Below are 22996 nucleotides of genomic sequence, written 5' to 3' on the forward strand. Positions count from 1 at the left end.
CTAGTATTCACAAACTTGTAACTAGCAATTTCTATCAAAGAAAGAACTGGAACATTCACTTAGCAGGATAGCAAACAATAGAGAAGAATATAAACCCTAGAACGCACACTCTTCCCAGTCATCTGATTGCGCCACCATTTAGCATGACTTTTGCTAATGCATCATCCTCTTAAATAATCAAGAGCTGATTTTATTTTTCCTTTTGCCTGTGCTTATCTCCTTCTTGGTCAGAGATGAATAGGACAAGGTCAAACTGCTCCAAAAATTGTTTCAAAAGCAGCTATGAAACACACATCAACTAGCAGGCAACAGGTCCTAATAGTTAGCTTTCTTTTTTTTGTGTGTGGTTCTGGGGATTGAACTCAGGGCCTTGTGCTTGAGAGGCAAGCACTCTACCGACTGAGCTATCTCCCCAGCCCTAATAGTTAGCTTTCTTACAATGGTTCATGAAGCTAGTTTCTTAGTCCTTCTCAAGGGGAGCTGAATGGAGTTGCCCGCAGAAAAGGCAAAGATCCTGTTTAAAGATAAGCCAGATTCACCATCTCCTTGATCCTGGACTGGGTCATCCACACTTCTACACAGTAACTCTGCTCTGCCTGCCATGCTCTTCCCCCACAGCTTGTCTCTCTCTCTTCCTTCAGGTCTCTGGGCAAGTGTCACCTGACTGCTACTGCCTTCCCCAGTCAACCTATTAAAAACAGCTAACTCTACCAGCTCACCCTGGTTCTTAATCCAACCTCCCTCCCCATACTTATTCCCAGCAGATGCATATATGCTACTTGTTTGCTATCTCTCCCTGACTAGCATGTTAATTCCTAAAGGGAAAAGAGGGCTTAATCCTTGTTATAATCTTCACACCATTAACAATATGGAGCATGTGGCAAGAATTTTGCCAGAATGATTACATGGCGTTAAGAACTAGGCTTTAGAGAACTATAGCACTCACTTATTGAGAGATGGTGCTGTGGGGGTGAGAGAATTGCAGGAAGAGAAAACAGAATATGCTCAACCTAAAGGCAGAGCTGGAGGATGCTGAAGATCTGCCTGTCAAGTCCTATGGACCCAGTTCTAAGGGAAAACCCAATTTAGCTTGGGTACACATGAGAAGTGTGGGGAAAGACTTCAGAAAGTAAACATGGATCATAGTGGAAGTTGGTCAGTAACTCTAACCTTTGAAAGCCTGACACACTTCTTCCTGAAATATCTTACATATAAAGTATTAAGTCTGATAAATGTCACACGAGGCAAAGTCATCTGTAAACATTCACATACCAAAAAAAAAAAAAAAAGCAAGTGTCTAAAGAAAATTGTTTCTCATAATCATCAAGGCCTTTGTGATGGACTTCTGCTTCTAAGTTCCAACAAATCTGCTGGACAGATAATCTGTTGGTAATAGCTGCTTAAACATCCATTACAAAGCCTGACACTGTTCCAACTCTTACACGCCCTAACTTATTTAATTCTCATAACATTAATATCCTCATTTTACAGAAGAGAAAACTAAGGCATTAAGTTCACAGTTACTAAAGCAGCAAGGCTGACAGCCAGAGTGGCAGATCCCACAGGCCATGTTCTTAATGCTACACTATCCGGAAGGTCTTCTACACAGAAAGTAACAGAGTACTGTCCTGTCAGAGGTCAGCACGTGCATGCATTCTCCCAAAGACCTCCAAGCCCGCCTCGTCTGGTCCTCCACCTCCTTTGTCATAGGGCTGTCAAGTCCACAGGGAAGGGGTATGAGGTAGGAAGGATAGTAGAGTGAAACAGACATTATGACCTCATATGTGACTGCATGACTGATGTGATCCTGCAATATGAATAATGAGAAAAATGAGAGATTACACTCCATTTATGTATGCTCTATCAAAATGTAAAAATGCCTTCTACTGTCAAGTACAACTAATCAGAACAAATAAAATTAAAATAAATAAATAAATAAATAAATAAATCCGCCCATGTGTGTATTTCTCCCGCTTTCAGTGTTGTTCTACTCTAGTTCTTGGTGTGAGTGATCTTCTCTAGGTGATAAAACAGGGCTGAATGGGGCTAAAATTGAACAGAAACACTAAATCTGTGAAGCTGAAGGAAGGAAATATTGCCTTGAGAGAGAATCTCTATAAATACATGTTGTTTAAATAATTCTTCTGCAAATAAAATCAGGTTTCTGAAGGTTCGAATGTATAAACAATGGTGCCATTTATTTCCTCAGTATTCTTCCTCTTTAGGAAACAAAGAGTGTGAGAAACAAAGTGCGGAGGTCTGTTTTCAGAATACAGTATTTAGCCTTAATTGGGATTTAAGATCTAATCATGGGCATTTTGAGCTTTCCAACCTGTATCCAAACATAGCTACCTTAACTATACCCTTCCATTTGCCCTCCACGATTTTAAAATTAGCCAATCACACAGATTTTAACCCTGAGCTGCTCCTCTCAGAACTAGGGGACAGTGCTGTGTTAGGGATAAAAACAGGCGAACTGCCCACCCAAGTGTACCTGCCTGCCAGACTTCACTCGGAACACACCCCTCTGCAAACGGAAAGTTTGTCTTGCTGAGCTATTTCCGAGCTCAGGCTGGACTCCTTGGGGCAGCCCAGTTGTCTCCAACAATAGGAACTAATAAAGTTAAAGACCACTTTAGACACCAGCACACTGAGCCTCAGGCTGCCTGGTTACTGAGAACCCTTTCTGGGGGGCAGGGGGTGGGGGATATGGGGAGAATTCCTCCTCTGTTCTCTCCTTAGCCCTTCCCTGTAGATTCCCTAACCCTGTATGATGCCCTTCTCCCTACTGTTGGTTTGCAGACTAAAAGAAAAAAGAAAAAAAATGTATATAGCCAATATATACAATATATACTCCTGCAGGGTTCCAGTGAAACTAAATATTCATAACATACATGAAAGTGTGAGTACCAGAAGTGGTCGCAAGTTTATTTTTTTTTAGCAGTTCCAAGTATAGCAATTAGGAAAACCAAATACACCAGCAATAGAAAAGGTAAATCTGCAGTATTTGTAATTTTACCATTAGCATAAGAGATCACCTCAATACTATCCTATCAGTCCAAAAAAAGCATCAGTGTAATCAGTTTTAAAGCACTGTGATTAATGATGATAAATGCCTGAATTTCTTTGTTTGACTCAATATAAATATGTGGTAAAGAAAATCTGCAATGTCAGAGGAAGTCAATCATAAGGAGTTTTTATACATATAAAAAGAGGCTTACCAATGTTCTCCCTCTCCTAATTTTCTCACCCATTCTGAACTTTCTGCCCGACCATGAAGATGTACTGAGGCTCAAAATGTGCCTCAGAATCCACATGCCCACCGCCCCAGCTGTGGCCATGATCTCCACCTTGGTGGAGGGCCAACAACCTTGCTGTATTATAGAAAACCAACATTAATTTTCTGTGTATTCTGCCTTCACATGGTCAATGCCATTCCATTCCCCCAAATTATCCAAACTGTCCTCAAGAGAGTTCTTCTAAGTACCCATGTCCTCTTTTGTTGCAAGTTTAACCACTGACATCCTGCTGATTTCTCTTCCTTTCCTTGAAAAAATGTTCCCCTTCTTAAGCTATCAACAACCTATGTGCTTCTGGTTATGGCCTCTGTGCAGGGGACATTCTCTGCCTCCAAGATCCTATCCTCACTCACTTCCCTCCTAATTCTATGCCCCATGCAGGGCCTCATAGGAGCTACCAACATGCTCTGCCACCAGCTGCCTTCTAGCCCAGTTTGGAGACAGTGAGACAGAGGGGTTTATTTTCTTGGCTCCTACCCTGGAGTTATCAAGAGTAGGTGAAGATTTCCTACTAATGGCCACAGCTCTGGCAGCTGTCTGGCAATATGAACATTTAGCCACTTTCCCATGGCTCCAGAAAATACTTCTTCTTGCCTTTAGGCCTAAGAGGTATGCTACAGTTTGAATGTGAGGTGTCCCCCAAAAGCTCACATGTGAGACAATGCAGAAAGGTTCAGAGGAGAAATGATTGGGTTGTAAGAGTCTTAACCCAGTGAATTAATTCCTGAAGGGATTAATTGAAGTGGCAGTGTGTGGCTGGAGGAGACTGGAACTAGGGCGTGGCTTTGGGGTATACATTTTGTTATCTGGAGAGTGGAGACTCTCTCTCTGCTTCCTGATGATGCAAGCTGCTTTCCTCTGCCACGCTCTCCCACCATGATGTTCTGCTTTATCTTGAGTTCCAAGGAATGGAGCTGGCTTTCTATGGACTAAGACCTCTGAAACCATGAGCCCTCAAATAAACCTTTCCTCCTCTATGATTGTGCTGGTCCGATCATTAAGTCACAGCAGCAAAAAAGCTGACTAAAACAAGGTGGTAACAACGCCCTGTGATCACCAGGCCAGAAGACTCAGTTTTCCCCGTTCTTTCCCCAAATCCTGCTCAGCCTTTCCCTTTATAATAAAAATCTGCATTGTCAACTCAGCATCATAATCACCCTCTTCTATGTTCTCCTGTGCACATGAGAAGCTGGGCTTCATCTTTCCTTCCTGGCTCTGGGTTAGACTTTGCAAAGAGAAGCATGAGATTTGGAAGACAAGAAAAGGAGTGGCAGCTATTCCTTGGAGGCAGCAATAGGAGACCCCAACTCACAGCAGCTTCCCCAGGAGCTCAGGAGAACACCCACGGAGGCCCTGGAATCAGATCAGCAAGAGAGCTTGCCTGAACTCCCCAATCCCAGTTCTTCCAAGGCTGGGTCAACCCATAATTCCCGCATACCTGGAACGAGAAATCTCTTTTCCTGAATGAACTCTCAGCGATACAATTAAATGCTCCTCAAGTTGCCAGTGTGAATGTGCCATCTGTTTTCTCCTGGGATCCTGACAAAGTTCTCTCATTGCTAGAATTTCAGAGCACACTATTACCTCTTGGGGAGTGAGAGACTTCTATTTCATGCAACACGGCATACAACAGGGACTAGAAATCCTCCTTCAACAAAATATCTAGAAATGTCAGACAAAAACACACAGCCATGGTGCAAGAAATGCCCAAGGTTCAAAACTGGAAGGGATTCTAAAAACAGTAGCTAGCAGGAGGTGGACCAGAACCAGAGATGGAGTGGGTGTTGGTCTGCAGGTCTCATTCACCATACTTTCATTTTCATTAACCCCCTCTTTTTAGAGGTCTGCCCCCATGATTTTTATTGGTGCATTATAGTTGTGCACACTTATGAGATTTGCTGTTAATTCATATTTGTACATGTACACAATAGTACACAATATACAATATAACAATATAATTTGGCCAGTATCACTCCAGAAAGGGTTTTAATGGCCATGCAGAGACAGAAGGTAAGACTTCCGGATCTCTTTAGTTGGAAATGGGGAGACAGATCAGTCACTTCTTCAGGAAATGACTCTGGACAGTACCACTTGTAGCAGGAATGAATTCTAATAAAGATGGCAAAGCATATTTATTCTTAGGCAGTCAGCAATTCATTTTCAGTGACAAAGATAATGCTGTTCTTTCCTCAACCACTCAGCTCTCTATCCTAAAGGAAAACCACCACCCTCCCAAGCCAGAGGCTCTTCTTACCTTAACACTTCACTCTGCAGACGCTGCCACATCACAACACCCTTTACCCTCATCTGTCCTCTTCCTCTTTACTCCTATCATGGTAATTTTCATCTTTCTGACCTTTCTGGTCTGGAACACTGCCTTCCAAAGTTATCTGTCCCAGCACGAGGCAGCCACAAAAGAAAAGAAGAGCTGCACATCTCTGCACAGACCTGGTCATCCTCTGGCCTGTTCCCTGCACAGCTCCTGCTCCTCCCCACCCTCCCCAACAAGTCTGTTCTGACTCCTGTGCAGTTCCTCCATGCACTGCCCCTGTCACCTTGGGACCTTCTCTGAATCATCCCTAGGCCCATAAATTCCTTCCAGATCACGTGGCTCTCAGAATCCTAAGAGCTGCTGCAATGTGATATCTACAAGCCTTCCGTAACGCTGAGAATTTGCTGCCCTTACCTCTCTCAGCGAAAACAAACTTAGTAAAGTACCTTTACCTTTAACTAGTACCTAAGGCATGTGCTTATATAATAATAATTACTACTTATTAAGCAACTTGTACATGTCAGGCTATCTGATTTTACATATTTTAATTAATTAGTGCATGGGGGTAAAAACCCAGGATAAATTATGTCATTTTCCAGTAGTTACTCTTCTAGGATAAGTTGGAACTGATAGTTTCACTCAAATTCTTTTGATTCTAAGCCCATGATCCTTTCTTTCACGAACCAAAAATTGGGCAAGGAACACTCAAATCCAAATTTTTGAAAACCATGACAAACACTTGGGTCAGAATGTATAACTGGCTCTCATGTTTCTGCATGCCTACCATACCACACACTCTACCAGATGCTTTACGTAAATGTTAATGTACTCAATCCTCACCTTGATCTAAGATGTTAGCACATCCTTTTGTAAAGCAAGGTTCAGAGAAGTTAATAAACGAAACATTCAGAGTGAAGAGAGAGGTGGGCTATGAACTGCCCACCCAGAAGCCAGGCTGACAGAAATCCTCCTCAAACCAGCAGCAGGACAGTGCTGCTACTCTCATAGACTGGGAATAATTCTAGAACGGAATCTTGAAATCTGCTGGGATTGAGCTGACCTACTTGTACCAGATGTATCTGTATCATTTGTTTCAAGTGTGTGTATACTGTGAATATCAGAAACAGATCTGACTTGATTTGGTGTTTCATATTCTAAGTCCAGTTTGCACATGGGCAGAGTCTCGTTTTTCCTCAGTGAGTGATAGCTGTCTCAGTACAATTAGGCCTTTGAAATAATAAGATGTGTCGATGGTGCTGGTTTCTGGCTTGGAAGGCCAGAAAGGAGCCTGAAAGCAGCTAAGAAATGAACTCACTCAGAATTCACATGTCTGTTATTTTCTAGGGGAAAGAAATCCATCAGAAGCTGCAAAGATAAGAAGCATGCTCTTTGAGTATTAAAAAACATTGTACCTGCCACATTAGCTGTAAGAAAAAAAAAAAAAAAAGTCCACCTTCTGCCATGATTAGATACATAGATACATGCAGGTGAAAAAAGGGAAAGAACAAATTTACAGTTTTAAATTTGTAAAACTATTTAACATTGTATCCCACTGGTGATGTTAGGATGAAGGTGGTACAAAAAATAACAAAAACAGCAAAGATCATTACAACTCTTTGCAGAAGCAAATTGATAATAAAATCTCAAAACAACCAAACAAAAACCCAAATACCAGATGGCTCCAGTGATATCTGTAAGAAGGAAAAAAAAAATGGCAACAAACTATCACTTGAAAATGATTAAACAAACAATGATATATTCCCTGAAAGAAATGAAGCATAGTTATTAAAAATCACTGGGGCTTGGTTGTGGCTCAGTGGTGGAGTACTTACCTAGCATGTGTGAGGCACTGGGTTCAACTCTCAGCATCACATAAAAATGAATAAAATAAAATAAAGGAATAAAAATGTAATGACATTTTTTAAATTATTGCAAAGATCCGAGCACCATGGAAATGCTTATCAGATGAAGAGCAGCAGCACATAAACTTAAATCCATGCAATGATTACAATATCTGGAAATTAGGCATTTACTTAGTCCCACGCCAAAGGGAATGTCATGGAAAAATGAAAACCTTTTGTAGCAGGACTGTGCATATATCTTCTCCCTTTTATTTCTACTTACATTAGGGTTTGGGTAGAAAAATCACTTATAATTTCACTAATCTCATTTAAAAATTATACCCCTTACATAATCTCAATAGCATCTCTGCTCTATCTGTTCCTACTGGCAGCAAAGCACTTCTATGTTCAAGGGGAAGAAAAGGAGGTGCAGGAGACCCCACAAACCCAGAGGCCAGCAAGAGAGGGAAGAACTTGCCAGACAACCACTGTCTGGGATCCAAGAGCCAACACTGAGCGCACCTGAGACACTGTGGTGCCAAGTGGGTATGCTCACACAATCACTGGTTCAGAACTATTTTCCAGAATCAGGCCTACAAACAGCTAAATTCCACCCCACAGTGGCAGGCCTATTTTTAGACATAATCTCTAACAACCTAGAGGCTGAAGCATCCCACCTAATGCAAGCTTCTGTGACTCCACAGGGAAATGCCTTAAATCTGCTCCTACAGAGACAAAAGGAGGCTGGGCCCCATTCTGGCCACAGGTTCACTCAAAGGCTACCTGTCTTATACTCAGGGGCATCCCAAGATTACTCCCAAAGACCACATCTGTGCAAGACAGTTCCCAGAATGGGGGTAGGAGAAGGGTGAAGCCAGTGATATCACAGGGGCTAGCTGGGCTCCCTGTGGGAATTTCTTAATTCTTGTGCCTCAGGTCTTTTGAAATGGCACTGAATTTTCTTTCTCATTTAAAGGTTATGTGAGTACATGATTTTAAGCCTTTACAGACAAAAAACAGGGCTGTCCTTTACAGGCAAAAAGTGTGTTTCATTTTATAATTCATTTAAATATAATTTTGAGTTAAAATTCAAGTTATCGAGGATGAATCCAAAATATAAGCTATATGATAAACACTATAAACTTTATTGCAAAGTCCAAAGGAAGAATTCAAAATAAGACAAACTGGATGAACACAGTGTAGCTAGACCAAAAGGGCCAGTATCATAAAGAAGTTTCCACAGATCAGTTTGTAAAACTTTGAGTTCCAATCAGTATAAAGTATTAGCACTTGGTGTGGGGACAACCACCTGTAATCCCAGCAACCTGGGAGGCTAAGGCAGGAGGATTGCAAGTTTGAGGCCAGTCTGGACAACTGAATGAGACCCTGTCTCATAAAAATAAAATTAGGAAAAAAAAAAAAAAAGCGGTCAGGGATACAGCTCAGTTGGTAGAGCATTTGTCTACGCATGCCTAACACATGTGAAGAAAAAAAATTCAAATGTAAAGTTTAAGGTGCTCAGAGAACAGCTTCAACAAGCTTGCCCAATTCAGTATTGTGTATCACTTGCTACGATATCTATACATACCCAATGTCATTAGTGTTTTCTGATCAAGACATGAAGTCCCATTACCCCTAAATAGTCCAGCGAATATTTCTAAAAACAAGGACAATCTCCTACAAAACCATCATGCAAGCCTCCGTATCAGGAAATCAACACTGACACTGTACTACCATCCAACCCACAGGCCCCGTCTGCATTGTCAACCGCCCCCAACAAGGTCTTTTCTTCCTTTCTGGTTCACAATCCCATCCAGTTACATGTCTCTAAGTGCCTGTCAACTTGCAGTAATTTCTCAGTCCTTTTTTTTTTTTAATAAAAAATTTTTAGTTGTTGATGGACCTTTATTTCATTTATTTATATGCAGTGCGGAGAACTGAACCCAGTGCCTCGCACAGGCTAGGCAAGCATTCTACCACTGAGCCACAGCCCAGCCCAATTCCTAAGTTTTTTCCTGACTTTCATGTCCCTGCTAGAGCAGGGTCCTATCAATCTATTGGATGAGTCTTGGCCTGAGACTAGACTGCACTTCCTCATGACCAGACTCAGGTCACATCACGCTTTCCTGGTAGCAATACCACACTTGTGGAGGGAACTGATAGCAACCTACCCACCAGAAGTATTGTTAACCATATTTAATTAGTCAACATATTTAATATGTCCAACAGGTTTCCCCACTGCAATGCTATCATAGTCCTCTTCATAACAATCATTTTGTTGGAGAAATTCTAAGACCTTGCCAATATCTTCTCTTTGTCAAATATCCACCCACAACCAGCACCCATCAATGTTGCCCACAAGAATCCATCATCTCTATGAGGGTTGCCAAAGAGTGATACTCTTTACTGTCATTCCTTCTACATTTATTAACAGGCAGAGTTTGCTTCCTTATTCATCTGACACTCAAACTGTCCCCAGATTTGGCCAGTGGTGAAACCTCCTGGAACCAGTTTTGGTGTCCTTTTGACATGTTTCATTCTTTGAACAATTCCTTTCCTTCCTGGCAAATGATGCTTCAGCTTCCTCTGGACTTTCCCTGCCCCGACCCCTGGAACCAGCCACTTCTTCAAGCACATTTGATCCTACAAAGGAAGAGAGTACTTAGAAACCAAGATCTAGATGTCACTGATTCTAACAGAAAATACTATGCATAAACATGAACACTCCCTTCTACAACTGCAAATAATAACTATGTTAGATATGTTATACATACATATGCATGTAAATAAACATATACATGCATATATATGTGTATATTTATTTATGTATGTTAAAGGCCCTAAGTTCATAATGACACCTCCATTCCAAACCTTCCAAACCTCAGGGTTCTTTGGAGCCTTTCATCTTTCCATGTTTGTAATATACTTCCTTAAGCAGTAAGAAACTTACCTCCCATTATCTTCAATAAATATTACATGTTTGCACAAACAACTAACTTATTTTGCTCAACATGACCAATCTCCCAAGTTCTTCAGGCTCTTCTGATGTGCCCCCCACCATGTCACCTTTCCAGCCACAGCACTCCTAGCAGCCTGTGTGTGGCATGCTTCCATTAGGGTTTGATAAACTAATTCCAAAGTTCATCTAAGGAAAATATAAAGAGAATGTATAAAACTAGTTGAGAAAATTTGGAAAACTATAAAAGTCAAGAGTTATCTGCCCTACCATGTACCAAAATTTTTCTGAATTATAATTAAAATAAATTAAAGTTGGGTTAATCCCAGCAACTAGAGAGGCTGAGGCAGGAAGATCACAAGTTTGAGGTCAGTCTCAGCAACTCAGCGAGACCCTAAAGCAACTTAGTAAGAACCTGTCTCAAGATAAAAAATAAAAAGGGACGGGGATATAGCTGTTAAGTGTTTCTGAGTTCCATCCCTAATACAAAAAAAAAAAAAAAGAGAGAGAGAGAAATTAAGGGGTACTGGGATAATATGTTGCTTTTAGGGAGGGGAATAATTATTAGACAATATCCATAAAAATAAACTGTGGGTGAATTAAAAAGAGCTACATAGCATTCCCCAAAAATCCATGGCAGTTTTAGAAGAAAACAATCCTAGGGATCAAGGTGGCACACAGAGTTTTGGAGTTTCTAACTGCCATTTAGTAGGAAACCTGGGCTTCTTGGAAAAATGGTTGACTTTCTGAGGGACAAACAAGTGTAAGGAAAAGCATGTAACACTTCACTCTGCCAGTCAAGCCAGGATATGTGTTCAGTCCAATGGAGTCAGGGCCAAGCAGTCTGAGGAGGTTCCGTGACTCTGCAGGGTCAGGTTAGGTGTGAGTACGCAAGCATGTGTGCACTGTAATAGACTTTTGAGTCAACAAAGAAATTTTTTCAAACCAGCTCTCCAGCTGTGTGTGAGAACAAGGACAAATCTTAGTCACAATGAAGGTGGAAAAGGCATGGTGTTTGGGAAAGGTGTGTCTAGGTAGGGGAAGGAAGGTGCTAGGGAGGTTCTGACTGTGGCATCAGTTAAGTCATAAGTTCACAGATACCTTTAGTCTTTGTGCTTTTCTGAATGTTTGACATATTTTGTTAAGACCGAAACAAAAAAACTTTTTGTTTTTTTTTTTGTTAATCAAAGAAAATGTCAGCGTTCAGAGCATGGAATTCATTCCAGGCCCTTTAGCTTCTAACACCAACAGAACTTCCACCTTCACCTCTCATTGGCCTCACCTCACACCTGCTGCTCCAGTGACACCAAACTTCTTAATTTCCCAAGTTGCTTCAGGCCCCACGTCCCTGCCCATGCTGCTCCCATTTCTGGAATGACCTGCTCTAATGTCCCTTCTCTCAAAGCCCTCCTTCAGTGAGGCCACCTCTCCTGTCTTGGCTGCTGGCAGCAGGAACTCAACCCAGATGTAGTGAGTGTGAATCAACTTCCACTACGTGGGGGCCACGGAAGGGAAGCCCCGCTGCAGCCTGGCTTTCCTCCAGGCCTCGGGACCAGTGGACCTCCAGGACAGGGTTGCGTGTGTGAAAGCACACCAGCTCTCACAGCACTGCTTAACAAGTACTGGTGAAAGGCCACGAAGAAATAGCCAAAGAGGAAATTTGGACTTTATTAGAAGTCTTTGGGGCATTCTGAGCTGGAGATAACTGACATGCCCGATTTCAGTTTTTAGTTGGCTACTCTGGCTGTTTTCTATAAAACAGACCATGGGATTGGCAAGGTAGGCAGCAGAAGAGTCAACAAAGTAGCTATTTTGGTGGTCTGGGTAAGGAACTTTGGCTACAGGGGTGAATTTGGTATTGATGAAGGTGGTGACATGAGATCCAATAAAGGGCATGTTTTGAAGTCAGAACCCAAAGAAATTGCCAAAGGTCAGAAGTGGATGTGAGAGAAACAACCAAGATGAAAAACAGCAGTACAATACTAGTTGAGCACCAGTGTTCTCTGTCCTTTACATGAAAATCGATCTTCATGAAGAACACTTCAAGAAACTGCAGTGGCCCCCATGGGTTCAGTCCCCAGTCCCCAGTCCCCACCACACCAAAAAAAAAAAAAAAAAAAAAAGAACATGTAATAGAACGAAATGTCTGTGACTCCCAGTAAGATAATGTGCAAGAACTATTGTGTGAAACTTTTGCTTCCGTTCTGTAGGCCTGTGTGGATAAGCCAGCGTAGCACAGTGTAGTAGGTACCAGGCTGGCATTTGGTGTGGTCAAGAAAAGGTTTAAAATCTAAGATTCAGCATAAGATTGATCTTCAAATTGCTCTATCACGAAGAGGTTAAAAGGAAGAGAAGTGAAAAAGGAATGAAGGCAAGGAATTTAAGCAGGGAAGAAGGAAACTGGGTGAGTGTGATATGCTACAGTCAGTGTGCTGGTGAGGGTCATGTACAATCACCTTCTAGAAACTGGCTTAACCAGCTTATCAATTTTAAGACAAATAAAACTTAAAAGGAAACAACTAGTTTTTAAGTGGTTGAACATGTAAGGAAACATCTTAGAATCTCATTTAATCTTAACTGTGCAGTGTAATTAACTGTTCTGCAGATGGGAAACAGGTTCAGAAAACTTAACTCTCACAAGTTTACACAGCTGGTCAGTGTGGAAGACGGCTGGGGGTTGAGGCCCAGGTCTAACATACATAACCTCCCAACTTCGTGCTTCAGCCACATTTGCATCTTCCCCAGAGCACCCAGCATGTCCCTTTGCAGCCTTGCCTTGTTCAAGCTGTTCCTGCTGCCTGAGCAGCGCTGGCTTTGCTGATATACCATTCACCTTAAAGTCCAGAACAAATCCCACATTACCCAACACCTCCCTAGAGTAAGAACCACAGTCAGCACTTTCAGCTCCCTCGCCCTCAGCATGGGACCCTTGTTCTCCTGTGGACACACAGAGCAAGCATTTAAAAGGTGGGTGACAAAAGTAAACAGAAGATGGCAAGTTTTGGGCTGGGTGCAACTCAGCATGCCCAAGGCCCTGGGTTCCATTCCCAGCATGAAACCCATAATTAATAATCCAAAAGTTTTAATTGGTCAAGAAAATTAATAGTGAGAAGGGGTTTCTATAATCCCTCATCCTCTGCTGGGAATCTTGCTTCTCACTGAAACCTAAGAGGTAAGTTGATTTCACCTTTCCACAAAGCAAATGAACATGATAGATCACTACTGCTAATAAATAAAAACCACTTAACTTACTATTAAAAATGCAAATAATGCAAATCAAAAGTCTTCTAGAAGGTTTTGAAAAGAGTTTTGATAGTTACTTTCCAAAGACTCTGACCCTTGAAAGAAAGTACCTGGTTTTAGTATAAAATGTAAAAATACTAAGATATTTTACATACAGCAAGGCACAAAGGCATGTGGAACCAATAAATCAGACACGTTTAAAATTCAGAACACTCTTTTAACACCAACTGACCACATCTGAATTTACAAACTACACACACAGTAAAATAAAAATGGACAACAACCTCAGAAAGAAGAGGATGGGACAACGTGACCTTACATCCTTGGCCTTCTTGGGCATAACAGTGAGAGAAAAGCAGTCACCCACAGCATTCAGACTTGATTTTATTGGAGGTGCCAATACCATAGGTCAACCTGTCAAATGAGGCAAAGGCAGAGTTGAGTTCTATATGTCTAGTCCACTCCAGATAAAAGCCAATGGGCCTTTTTACAGTTTATGGGTCCTCTCCGTAAGGCTGGGGACACAGACATGGGAGGAATAATCATCTGGATGATTAATTTCTAAAAAAGAGCTCTAAGAGTAAGTGAGGGGCTCACTCTAAACTTCACTGTTTCCTCAAACTCAACACAACCGCAAAATATGTGGAAACAATGTTCTAATTTTTTTAAGAACATCTGTATGCCAGACTTCTACAGTTTTGCACTTAAAACTGAAAAATACAAAAGTCCACAACTGTACCTACTTCAAAGGATTGTTTCAAACATATCACTAACAAAAATTCCAAGTCCAAACTAAGAAGAAACAGCCACCTCTGAGCACCCAAGAAGAACATGTTGAGCTGGCAAATTCACCTGGGGTTAGAAGATCCTAAACAAACAGGCACCACTTTCATGGCACGAGATCCATGCGGACAGCCTTGCTCTAGGCCCATCTAGGTTCCCGTCTGAGCACAAGGCCAGCACAAGGCGAGTGGAGGGCAGCCACTAGCACAGCAGGGAAGTGCCAAGTGCAACTGAAACATGATGTCTTAGGGAGTCCTAAGCACTGTTCTCTTTCCTGGAGTCAAGCAAGATGACTTGAAGAAAGAAACCAAGAAAATCAGGCTTAAAAAAAATCATCTGAGGCTGGGCATGGTGACACACACCTGTAATCCCAGCAACTCAGAAGGCTGAGACAGGAGGATCACAAGTTCCAGGACAGCCTCAGCAACTTAGTTAAACCCTGTCTCAAAATAAAAATAATAAAGGGCTGAGGATGTAACTCGGTGGTTAAGTGCCCCTGGATTCAATCCCCACTGTCAAAAGAAAATTAGAAAATTAAATTAAAATCACACACACACAAAATCTGGAAATAGAATTTTATTTTAGTGAGCAAAATAGACAATATGCTTTTATTTTAACAAGGTACAATTACTTCCTCCATGAAACTTGTTTTCTATTGATTCTCCTGGGAGATGCACTGGAAAAAGTACTGTATTTGGCATTGGGAAACCTAAGTTTAAATACTTCCTAGTTTTGCCATTTGTTCTCTGTGATGTGACAATTTATCTTACAAGTTCCACTTTAATTATTTGCAAAAATGAAGTCAACCTACCTTGTTGCCTCACAGAAATGTTCCACAACATATTTATAAACTGCTAATTACCACATAAACTAACAGTGCCATTTGTGCCACTGGCCTTTCCCCCTTTCTTAGGTGAACATGTGAACCAATGACACGGTAGTCAGGAGAGAAAAAAAATTAGAAAACAAGTTAACTATAAATCAAACAAAAGCCAACAAAATAAACCTTAAAAGAGACAATAAATAGTAAAACCACTTTGTGGCAGTTAATTTCCATGTCATTCTCTTAATGAGGAAAGCTCTTACACCCTGGGATCTACGATCCATTCACAAAAAGCGCAGCAGGGTCAAATCCTCATCAGGCTACTAATTCACAATCAAGACTGTCAACGAAGCACATTTTCACTCTACATGGCAAGAGTCACCAGATAGAGCCCAGCCCCCAGCCCCCTACCTACTGAGGGACAGTGGCCTTGCTGTCCTAGCCTCACGTGGAGGCAGATGGCCTCTAAAATGCAAGACTTTCTCTCTTCCTTCCCTGATCACAGACATGAAGTCAGCCAACAGGCTAACCCCAGTCATTGTGAAACACACCCACAGAGAACAAAAGGCCAATGAGAAGACTTTACCACCTTGGATCCTAGATCTGGACAATAAGAGAGCCAAAAAGAAATCAGGCATTTCCCAATTTTCCAGGTGGTAATAATAGCTAAACTACATGTAGTGAGTACTCTGAGTCAGGAAATGTTCTAAAAGCTTTAGTTATTACTTTAACTGGCACAATCACTCTATGAAGTAAGTACAATTAAAATTTCCATTTTCTAAACAAAGAAACGAGCACAGGAAAGTTATTTGCTCAGCTTCATACTGCTTGAAAGTGGAAGAGCTGGGAGTTAACAAGCAGCTGCCAGGCACGGTAGCACACTCCTATAATCCCAGCTACTTGGGAGGTCAAGGCAGGAGGATTATGAGTTCAAGGCCAGCCTCAGCAACTCAGAGCCTGCTCAAAACTTTAAGGTATAGGTCAGTGGTAGAGTACTTGCCGAGCATATGCTACACCCTGTGTTTAATCCTCAGTGCTGGGAGCAGAGGGGAATGGACGCAGCTGGCCACCAGTGGACACCACAGGCCACATGGTTTACCTGACCATGCTTCATCAAAACTTCTCAGTGTCACACTGAGATATAAGACAAAGTAGTACATTCTGTCACTTATGATTACTTGCTTTGAATTTAATATTAGAGTAATGTAAGTCCATGAAGGGCTGGAGATATAGCCCAGTTGGTATAGTGCTTGCCTTGCATGCACAAGGTCCTGGGTTTAATCCCCAGCACTGTGGGGAAAAAAAAAAATAATAATAATAATGTAAGTCATGAAAATAAGAGCCCATTTTATGCTTCCAATAATAGACTAAACAATTTGACAAAAAATAAATAAAATAAAGGTATATATTTTTGAGAATATCAAGAAAGCTAACAAGACAGTGACGAAAACCAAGTAAACAATCCAGAAAAAATGGAAATTCAAAGCAGGAGGCATGATGGAGATGCTGATTGCCCAGGAAGCCCTGTACAGGAGACACAAAATGATCTGCTCCCACACCTGGGAAATGGGACCCCCAAAGGCTAAATCCAAGAATTAAGGGTAAGCTGCAAGTCCCATGGACTCATCGCCAAATCATCTGGCACCTGAAGAAACACATCTACACCCACACCTCTGTTTATATAAATAATGTTTCAAATATAAGATCTAATACACAAACATGAATAGACAAATCTGCTGAGGAAGAACCATCACGATCAGATCCAGGAATTCCAAATATTGGAATTATTAGGTGACCATAGAACAACTATATTTACTATGTCCTAGGAGATAAAAGTCAAACTTGAAAAAATGGAGCAAGGAACAAGATTTGAAAAGAATCAAAACTGAAAAACAATAAACCTACCCATTGAGTTCTTAATTTCTTCTTCTTCTTCTTCTTTTTTTTTTTTTTGGTGGGGGAGGGGATAAGGGAGTGCCAAACAAGGATTGAACTCAGGGGTGTTTAACCACTGAGTCACATCCCCAGCCTTTTTTGTTGTTGTTCTTGTTTTTTTCTTTTTTTTTTTTTTTTAAAGTCAGGGTCTTACTAACTTGCTTAGTAGAACTCCTACACTGCTGAGACGGCCTCGAATTTATAATCTTCCTACCTCAGTCTACCAATACCCAGCTACATTAATCTCAATTAAAAGTAGATTAGTCAAAGAGAGAATTGGTTAACTGGAAAACAGATCAAAATAAATGACCAAAGTCAGGCACAGAGGTGCACACCTTTTAATACCAGCTACCTGGAAGGTCAAGGCAGTAGGATCACAAAATTCAAGGCCAACTTATCGAGATCCTTTCTCAAAATATTAAAAGGGTTAGGGATGTAGTTCAGTGGTACAGAGGAGCCCCTGAGTTCAATCCCCAGCACCATAAACAAACCAACCAACTACCAAGAATGAAAAATAGGAAAGAAGAAAAGGTGACAGAAAGGATATACTGAGAAGGTCCAACACATCAAAGTTGGAATTTTGGAAGAGAAGAGTGAATGGGGGTCAAGGCAGTATATAAAGGGACAGCTAGGAATTTTCCAGAACAAATAAAGAGATATCGAATCACAGACTCAAGAACACAAAATAAGTGATCTCTATTGTCCCAGAACATCTTCTAAAAATTACATGAGAGGCTGGGGGCAAGCACAAGGCCCTGGGTTCAATCCCCAGCACAACAACAACAACAAAAAAATTTACACAAACCTTGTTCTGTGAAGTACAGTGCCACAGTAGAACAATGGCTATTGAGACCCTACTAGGGACCAGACACAGGGTACATTAGGACAAATTGCTAACACTCCCATTATGTGAGGAACCCACAGTCAAGCACTTAGAGGAATGTTAAAATGTAGTGACCTCAATGGGTGTAGTGGTGCATACCTATGATCCCAGCAACTCAGGAAGCTGAGACAGGAGGGTCACAAGTTTGAGGCCAGTCTCAGCAACTGTCTCAAAATTTAAAAATTAAAATGAGGTCTCAGGTAGCTCAGTAGTAAAGCATCCCTGGGTTCAACTCCCTGATCTCTCTACCTATGTGCTATCAAAAAGAAAAAGGTAGCAACAAAATGCTATGGAGAAATCTTTTGAGGGGAAAAGGGTAACAGTAAAAAAGCAATCATTGAAAGGCACTCACAGGAGTGCCACTGGCTACTACTGGACATTGGTATCCCATGCTCCAGGCTGCATGCTGTTTGCACTCCTTTGGTTGTTCTTGGCACACCCAAATCTCAACTCAAAATTCTTGGCATGGGACACTCAAAGGACAATCTTTTGAGCCACCCCCATCCCTAGCTAATAAAGGATTATTTTTAAAATGATAAATCTAAGCCAGGTGCAGTGGCGCACACCTGTAATCCCAGTGATTCAGGAGGCTGAGGCAAAAGGATGGCAAGTTCAAGGCCAGCGTGAACAACTTAGAAAAATCCTGTCTCAAAATAAAATAAAAAGAACTAGAGAAAAAGCTCAGTGGCAGAATACCCAGGATTTAATGCCTAGTACTGCAAAATAACTCAGTGTTTTTAAATAATGAATTTAATAATGCAATTATTAGTTTTATTCAAGGTGATGTAAATCCATCTCAGCACCTGTTCCTCTATTACTTGAATCAGCATGGAGAAGCTGGTTCTTGGAAGATTAGACAAGGGAGAAGGAGAATTCCATGAGAGCGAGCTAGGAAATGAGCGCTCAGTGGGGAGCAGAGAAGACCTACAGTGGATAGTCAGGAAAGAAGTACACATATTGCAGAACCCTCTGCCACGGTGTAATGCCACCACTTCCAGAGGCTGAGGACAGAGGACCTCGAGTTTGAGGCCAGCCTGAGCAATTCAGCAGAATTCTGTTTCTAAATAAAGAAAACAGGCTGGAGTGTAGCTCAGTGGTAGAGCACATGCCTAGCTGGAAATCCCTAGGTTCAATCCCCAGTACCACAAAAAATGAACAAAAGAAAATCCTCAAACCATATGAAAACTGATCTTGTAAAAGCCCAAGAATCTCTGCCTTCTATTAAGCTCAAACTGCTAAATGAGCCCTCTCACCTAAGAGGAGGTAAAATATAGGGAAATGTCTTCTATTGTTGGGTCCCCTCAAAGCTTCAGTACCACAGTACAGATGCAGACAGGCAACCGGGTAGGAGAGGACCTGGCTGAGGTGAGCATTAACACACAAACCTGTTCCCAAATGGGACAGTCCATGTGGAAGGGAGCAAGGACCACACACATCACACATGAGTATGAATAGCCCTTTTAGAAGCACAGCTCCTCTGAAGTTGCAGGATAGTTTCAGGATCACCTGGCAGTGCTCCTATGATTCTGGGCTTGGAATACAACTGTCAGACTAAAACACAAGAGCATAATCAATATATGACTCTAGATCTCTCCCCCTTAGGAATAAAGTAACTTACAACTTTTTATGAATGCTGGGGCTGACTCTCAAAACTTGTTTTTCACAGATCTCATGGGTCTGTGAGGTTTCATAAGGAAGAAGTGCAATGACTAAATAAAAATATGGGCATCTAATAAATTCAAAACTATTCAAAATTTCTTCTAGCCCTGGGATTCCAATACTACCTAAAACTGCATAACTTACTCATTTTTAACTAACTTATTCAAATAATACTAATGGAAAAGACCTCTGATTTCCTAGACAACACAAATCATATAGCACCTGATATTTGATAAGGGCTGAGTATCCAGAATATATAGAGAACTCTTACAACTCAACAACAAAAAGTCAACCCAATTTTAAAAACAGGAAAAGGACATTAACAGACATTTCTATGGAGATAAAGAAATCATCAAAAAGTACATGAAAAGATGCTCAACATCATTAGTTATTACAGAAATGCAAATCAAATCCACAATATATCATTCGACATTCACTAGGACAGACAATCAAAAACTGGAAAATTACAAGTGTTGGTAAGGATGTAAAGCAATTAAAATTCTCACACATAGCTGGTGGGAAAGTAAAATAATGTGTCCACTTTGGAAAGCAGTTTAGCAGTTCCTCAAAAGATAAAACATAAGAGTTACCATGTGACCAGTAATTCTACCCCAGGTATGTACCCCAAAGAATTAAAAACTGAAGCTTGAAACAGAAACTTGTACACCAATGTTCACTGCAGCACTATTCAAAATATCCGAAAGGTGGAAATGATCAAAGTGTTTGTCAACAGATAATGAATAAACGATTTTGGTCTACAGCACACATACAATGCAGCTATAAAAAGGGATGAATGTTTTTGGTACATGCTACAACATGGATAAACCCTGATGAAATCTTAACACATTATGCCACATGAAATAAGCCAGACACAAAAAGATGAAATATTATATGATTCTGTTTATATGACAGATCTAGAACAGACAAATTCATAGAGACAGAAAACAGATTAGAGGTTCCAAGGGTCTGAGGGAGAAGGAAATGGGGAGTTACTGTTTAATGGGCACAGTTTCTATTTGGGGTGATATGAGGGTCTTAGAAATAGTGATGACGGTTGCAAAACACTGAATATAATCAGTGCCACTTACTACACACTTAAAGAATGGCTAAAATGTCAATTTTTTTTTTTTTTTAAAGAAGGAGAAAAGTAAATGTATAGTCACTTCAGAAGACAGCTTGGCAGTTTCTTATGAAGCTTAATCTTCTCATACAATCCAGTAATCACACTTCTAATTATTTACCCAAGTGAGTTAAACATTTTTGTGAACACAAAAACTTGCAGGTTGATATTAACAGTAGCTTCATTTATAACTGTCAAAAATTCTAAGTAACTGAGATGCCCTTCAACAGGCAAGGGGATAAACTCTGGTATGTCCATACAATGAAACATTATCTGAGGATACATCAAAGAAGCCTGTCTGGAAAGGTTGTGTACAATACAATTCTAACTCTATGAGGTTCTGGAGAAGGTAAAACTGTAAAGACAGTAAAAAGACCAGTGGCTTCCAAGAGTCAAAGAGGAGAGAGGGAGGGATGAGTAGGTGGAGAGCACAGGGGACTTTAGGATAGCCAGTTACTCTGTGTGATACTGTACTGGTGAATTCACCAAATGATGTGTCCATAAAACTCACATAATGTGGGCTGAGGCTGTGGCTCAGTGGTGGAGCGCTTGGCCTGGCATGTGCGAGGCACTGGGTTTGATTCTTACCACCACATAAAAAATAAAGACATTGTGTCCGTCTACAACTAAAAAGATTTTTTAAAAAAATTTACATAACGTACAACAAAGAGTGAACTTTAAGTATGAACTATGAACTTGAGTTAATAATAAAATATCAAGCTGAATGTGGTGGCACACACTTGCAATCCCAGAGATTCAGGAGGCTGAGGCAGGAGGATAGAAAGTTCGATAGTAGGCTCAGAAACTTAGGCCCTGAAACAACTTAGCAAGACCCTATCTCAAAATGAAAAACAAAAAAGCTGAGGATGTGGCTCAGTGGTTAAGTGCCTGTGGGTTCAATCCCTAGTACCAAAATACTAATACTAATACTAATAATTATTATTATTAAATAATATCAATAACTGGTTCTTCAATTACAGAAAATGCACCATGCTAATGTGAGAGGTTAACAGGGGAAACTGACTGGGGAGAGTGGGGTATCTAGTAACTTCCTGTACTTACTGGTCCTTTTTTTCTATGAACCTAAAACTGCTCTAGAAAAATACATTAATTTTTTAGTGGTAGGGGAGTACTTAACCGCTAAGCCACATCCCCAGCTCTTTTTTGTATTTTATTTAGACATGGGGTCTCACCCTGTTGCTTAGGGCCTTGCTAAATTGCTGAGGCTGGCTTTGAACTTGCAATCCTCCTGCCTCAGCCTCCGGAGCTGCTAGGATAACAGGAATGCACCACTGTGCCCAGTTCCACTAATTTTTTTAAAAATATATTTTTAGTTGGAAATGGATACAATACCTTTATTTTATTTAATTTTATGTGGTGCTGAGGATGGAATCCAGTGCCTCACATGTGCTAGGCAAGCGATCTACCACTGAGCCAGAACCCCAGCTCCTCCACTAATTTTTAATAAGAAATTAATATATTGTTGGACATATATATATATGTTGTGGCACACGCCTGTAATCCAAGCAATTCGGGAGGCTGACAGAAGGATCTCAAGTTCGAGGCCACCCTCAGCAATTTAGCAAGGCCCTAAGCAACTGAGACAGACCCTATCTCAAAATAAAAAATTAAAAGGGCTGGAGATGTGGTTCAGTGGTAAAGCCCCCCTAGGCTCAATTTCCAGTACAAACAAATAAGAGTTAATATATTAGGAAAAAACCCACAAAACCACAATGAATACACACATTTTTAGTAGCAATATTCAATACAGTCAAAAGGTAGAAACAAATGAAAAGTCCATTGACAAATGAATAAACAGACTGTGCTATATACATATAATGGAATATTATTCAGCCAAAAACAGAATTAAGTACTCATACATGCCACAAAGTAGAGGAACCTCAAAAGCATTGTGCAGGGGCTGTAGCACAGCTCCATGGTAAAGCGCTTGCCCAGCATGTATAGGTCCTCGGTTCAATCCCTGGCACCACCAATAAATAAATAAATAAATAATAGTAATAAAGAAACAAAGAAAAAAGGCATTAAGCTAAGTAGATGAAGCTAGACACGAAAGGTCATATATTGTATGATATAATTTTTCTGAAATATCCAATATAAATTAATCCATACAAAAAGAAAGCAGACTGGTAGTTGTCAGAAGCCAGGAGAAGAGTAACTGCTA

General features: G+C 40.8%; 1 protein-coding gene across 3 annotated transcripts in view; it reads right to left on the reverse strand.

The window, feature by feature from the left end:
* Positions 1-22996, reverse strand: part of Tcf20 (transcription factor 20) — a 90526-nt gene that overhangs the window by 49377 nt on the left and 18153 nt on the right. The gene's annotated exons all lie outside the window — the stretch shown is intronic.

This window comes from Sciurus carolinensis, chromosome 4, assembly GCF_902686445.1.
Source record: "Sciurus carolinensis chromosome 4, mSciCar1.2, whole genome shotgun sequence".
In the NCBI taxonomy this organism is placed as follows: Eukaryota; Metazoa; Chordata; class Mammalia; order Rodentia; family Sciuridae; genus Sciurus; species Sciurus carolinensis.